A 5,409-nucleotide genomic window follows, 5' to 3' on the forward strand; every position below is an offset into this window, starting at 1 on the left:
TTTGTAGTACTTATGGGAGTGGACTTCCCCTTAGGAATTACACTCCAGATAGCTATTTTAAGATTCTCCTACGAATACTTTTTGCTTGCACCAGAAGTTAGGTTAAGAGTGGGCACATGGGTTGGGTGTGGTGGCTCATACCTGTTATACCAGCACTTTGGAAGGCCAAGGCAGGAAGATCATTTGAGACCAGGAGTTCAAGACCAGCCTGAAAAACAGAGAGACTTCGATTCCAAAAACAATGTTTAAGAAAATTTGGTATAGTGGCTTGTGTCTGTAGTCCCAGCTACTTGGGAGGCTGAGGCAGAAGGATCACTTGGGCCCAGGAGTTCGAGCTGCAGTGAGCTATGATGGCACCACTGCACTCCAGCCTAAGCAATGGAGTGAGACCCTGTCTCTACAATAAACAAACAACCAAATAAGTAAAAGTGTTGGCATATGGTCTGATTCTCAGAGATGAGAACAAAGAGAATGTCTTACAGATGATGTCATAGCAATGTCTATTATAAATGTCTACTAACAGCAGGCCTATAGAAAAGGTCAGTTTATGCTTCTGAGCATAATATCTAAGTATGATGCCCATGTCTGTGTAAACATCTGGATGCAAGAAGGAAATCAACATAGACATGGAACCACCATACAGGGAATTAAACGAATCTGCCCATTGTGCATTCCCACCTACGAAGTCCTCATAATGAGAGATAAGCTTCTTTCTTGTTTGTGTAAATTATAGCCAGAGTTTCCTTCTCTTATTAGAAACAAATCTTCCTCACCGATCCAGTTCAAATATCTCACACATATTTCAAACCACAAAGGTAATCTAATTATAGAAATTTTATCAATGATGAAGCCAAGTCTTGTGGATGCTAATGATGCCTGTCCATATACAGTTTACCAACATCCACTCTCAGCAATTACTGAATTGGAATATGAATGGTCACCTCTACATCTCACAGTAAGGTTAATTCTGGGGTGCAATTCACATGGCCCTATGTGTGGCATCAGGCAGAATCCAGTCTCTACTATGGACACAGCTCTGCAGGGATCCTTTTCCTGACCTTTCAAACTTCTCCCAGTTCCCTTCTACCAATTACCTTTTCCACAATGGTAGAATAGCAAGAACCCTGCCCCATATTCACCTTCTGTGGACCCTCGCCAAAGAAACAGGTTAGAGAAAAAAAAAAGATTTTTTAAGCAGAAGGGTCCCACTTTGTTACCCAGGCTGGAGTGCAGTGGCACGATTCTAGCTTACTGCAGTCTCAAACTCTTGCGCTCAATTGATCTTCCTGCCTCAGCCTCTCAAAGTGCTGGGATTACAGGCATGAGACACCATGCTCAGCCCTATAACTCATTTTTTAAAAACATCGCAGAGTTATACAAAAGGCATGTTAGGTTTCAACCCCATGTAAAAAGTCACTTTGCCATTATGTTATCTAGCTATTTTACAAGAACTTGGTAATAAAAAAAAAGAGTAAGGCATTATGGCCAGGACGGTAGCCCATGCCTATAATTTCTAGCACTTTGGGGGGCCAAGGCAAGAGAATCACTTGAGCCCACAAGTTCAAGACCAGCCTAGGCAGCCTTGTGATACCTTGTCTCTACAAAAAATACAAAAATTAACCGAGCATGGTAGTGTATGCCTGTAGTCCCAGATACATGGGAAGCTGTGGTGGGAGGCCAGGAAGTCAAGGCTGTGGTGAGTTGGGGTCATGCCACTGTACTTCAGCCTGGGCAACAGAATGAGACCTGTCTCAAAAAAAAAAAATTAAGACATTGTAGCTTACGCAGTGTTCCTTTCATTTTGACTCATTCAAGTAACCCAGTTCAAATTAGATAACACATCCTACCTACCAATGAGTTTTCTCAAAGCTCCCTTCATGTTCCTGTTCCTCAGGCTGTAGATGCAGGGATTCATCATGGATGTGACCATGGTGTACATCACTGAAGCTACTGTAGTCCTCTTTGAAGAGTGAGAAATGGCAGAACTAATGTATACCGCCAAACCTGTCCCACAGAACAAGGAAACAGCTGAGAGGTGAGACCCATAGGTGGAAAAAGCTTTATACATTCCCCTAGCTGATGGCATTTTCAAAACAGAGGAGGCTATTTGGGCATAATAAAAAATGATTCCAGAGACAGGAATGGCACCAAATATGCAAGTAGCAAAATATATCAGAAAGTTATTGATGATGGTATCAGAACAGGTGAGCTTGATGACCTAAACAACTTCACAGAAGAAGAGAGTGATTTCCAGGTTTGTGCTGAAGGACAGCCGCAGTACCATCAGACTGTGGACCAGGGCATCCACAATGCAAAAAAACAGGGAAAGTAAAACCAATAGGCCACAGAGGCGGGGGTTCATGATGACCAAGTAGTTCAGTGGGTAGCAAATGGCCACATAGCGATTACAAGCCATTACTGCAAGAAGAAAACTCTGCAAGCTTGCAAAAACCAGGACAAGGCACGCCTGAGTGAGGCAGCCTGTGTAAGTGATGCTCTGACTCTGAGCTTGAACATTCACCAGCATCTTGGGAATCGTGGTGCTGCTTAAACAGATGTCAGAAAAGGACAGGTTGGAGAGGAAGAAGTACATGAGGATGTGGAGGTGGGAGTCAGAGCTGATGGCCAGAACAATGAGCAGGTTTCCCAAGACAGTGACCAGGTACATGAAAAGGAACAAGCTGAAGAGGATGAGCTGCAGTTTTGGGTCCACTGTCACCTCCATCAGAAGAAATCCTGAAATAGCTGTTTGATTTCTGGATTCCATGTGGTTCATGAATCTGATGGAAGAGAGAGGGTGAAAACATAAGAAAATATATGTTTTCTAGACCAGTAGGAAATGCATCACCAGAGGCAGCCACAATTTTGAGAAGGAAGGGAGACTAATTGAAAAGAATGCATTTTCTTTATCCAGTCCACTTTCAATGGGCAGCATGGTTGGTTTCATGTTTTTGCTATTGTGCATAATGCTGCAATAAACATGCATGTGCAGGTATCTTTTTTATAGAGTGATTTGAGTTCCTTCAGGTACATTTACATGATAGAATATTATGCAGCCATAAAGAAAAACAAAATTATGAACTTTGCAGCCATCTGGATGGAATTAGAGTCTATAATACTCAGTGATTTATCACAGAAACAAAGATCTGAGTACCACATGTACTTACTCATAAGTGGGCCCTAAACATTTATCAGAATATTACAAGAAAGGGATTGGCAGTAGTGGGACATTGCTGGGGAGGAGGGGAGCATATAACATCAACAAGGGTACCCACACTTTACCTGTACAACAACCATATATGTACCTAACTCTGAACTGTACCGCACATTTTAAAAATAACTTAAAAGAGCCGGGCTCGGTGGCTCACCCTGTAATCCCAGCACTTTGGGAGGTTGAGGTGAGTGGATTGCCTGAGTCTGCGGGTTCGAGACCTGCCTGGGCAACTTGGCAAGACCTCATTTCTACAATAAAATAAAATAAAATTAGCTGGGCGTTGTAGTGCACGCCTTTAGTTCCAGTTACTTGGAAGGCTGAGGTGGAAGGATCGCTGGAGCCCAGCAGGTCGAGGCTGCAGTGGCCAGGAGCCACTGCACTCCTGTCTGGGTGACAGAGTGAGACTCCAATTCCAAAAAAAAAAAAGAAAAAGAAAAAGAAAGAAAGAAAGAAAAGTATACAAAGGGAGCACTTTCTGAACGCATTTTATACTATTACCTTAAAAACTCTTATAGCAGAACATTGACATTTTGAAATTCTGGAGACAGTTAAGGAGTAGTCATTTTTGGAAATCATACTGTTTATGCTCTTCTGATCAAATAAAATATTTTGTCACTTTAGTCTATTTATTTTTTTATAGAGACAAGTCCTTGCCATTATTCCAGCCTGGGCAACAGAATGAGACCCTGTCTCAAAAAATTACCTGGGCTTGGGTAATCCTCTCACTTTGGCCTCCTAAAGAGCTGTAATTACCGGCATGAGCCACAAGACCCAGCCTATTTTTTCATTTTAAAGAGAAGCAGATAGACTAGGGAGGAAGCTGAAAGATTCTGTCTGGTTTTCTAGAGATCTCTAAGCCAGGGGGCAGGGATAATACAAATAAGTGCCAAGAACCAGGAATGAGAGGGTAAAGTGAAGTCTATCAAGGATCATGCTCCCTACCCACAACCACAGGATTGCTAGTAAACCTCAGAGAATGTCTTAAGAGTCATCCTGCTTTAGAAGAGGCAGATTTCTGCTCAGTAAGGAAATAACTGTGGCCATAGGAGAGACTGAGTGCCACATCAGAAGATGTGTATTGAGTATTGAGTATTGATGCAAAGGTACAAAAAAGATGTGATGACGACAGACAGGAAGACATGAGGTCCATAGGTCACTTGAATCTAATCACCTGATGTTTGTACTATCTTCACAGTTTGCTCTGGATGAAACAGTAAAACAACTGTCTGCATTTTAAACATTAACGTAAAATCCCCTGTAGGGACTTTAGGTTTCCTGGCTGTGTTATAGAGGAATGATGCTTGACATCTCTGGATGAGTCAAAGAGAAGATCTGTCCTGCACACCTGGCCTCTCAGGTCATGGAAGCAGCCAACCTGATTGGCAGTGCCGTGGGATCAGGCAGAGCAGAGGGACTGATGGAGCCACTGGAATTCTGAACAACAGGGATCATCTGTGGGAAGACATCCTATGTCTTTGCTAGGGAAGAACTGATGCAAGGGCTGGTCACAGGCTCATGCAGGTCCTTTATTCCTACAGGCTAACTGCCAAAGCTTCTCATTAGTCAAGGAATTTTTTTATTGTCACTGTCATTTTCTTCAGAAGTCTCCTTGTAACTTTGCATCAGTACTCAAGCTCATACCTCAGCAGCAAGAAACAGAGATAACACCAAGGTATGTCAAGAACCAGGACTGGGAAGATAAGGGGCACTCTACCAAACATCCTGCTTTCCACAACCACAGGATAGCTAGTAATTGTTGGAATATTTTATATCAGTTTTACTCAGGAGATTGGTCCTGTTCATGGTAGTCACCCAGTAAAGATTAATAGATAAAAGATGCTTGAGGCTGGGTGTGGTGGCTCACGCCTGTAATCCAAGCACTTTGGGAGGCTGAGGCAAGAAGACTGCTTGAGTCCAGGAGTTCAAGAGCAGTCTGGGCAACAACACAGAGAGACATTATCTCTACAAATATTAAATAAAAAACTTCACTGGGCATGATGGTGCCTGTCTGTAGTCCTAGCTGCTTGGGAGACTGAGGTGGAAGGATAGCCTGAGCCCAGGAGGTCGAGGCTGTGGTGAGTGATGATCGTGCCACTACACTCCAGCTTGGGCAACAGAATGAGACCCCCCAACTCAAAAAATAAAAATTTTTTTAAATGTGCTTGAATATTGGTGCAAAAGTACAAGGTGACCTC

At 42.9% G+C, this 5,409-nt stretch overlaps 1 pseudogene; it reads right to left on the reverse strand.

Moving 5' to 3' along the window:
- Positions 1-286: 286 nt before the first annotated feature.
- Positions 287-2,782, reverse strand: LOC103253093 (annotated as a pseudogene).
- Between the last annotated feature and the right edge of the window lie 2,627 nt (positions 2,783-5,409).

This window comes from Carlito syrichta, unplaced genomic scaffold, assembly GCF_000164805.1.
Source record: "Carlito syrichta isolate Samal-C Ts95f unplaced genomic scaffold, Tarsius_syrichta-2.0.1 Scaffold66457, whole genome shotgun sequence".
NCBI classification, from domain to species: domain Eukaryota; kingdom Metazoa; phylum Chordata; class Mammalia; order Primates; family Tarsiidae; genus Carlito; species Carlito syrichta.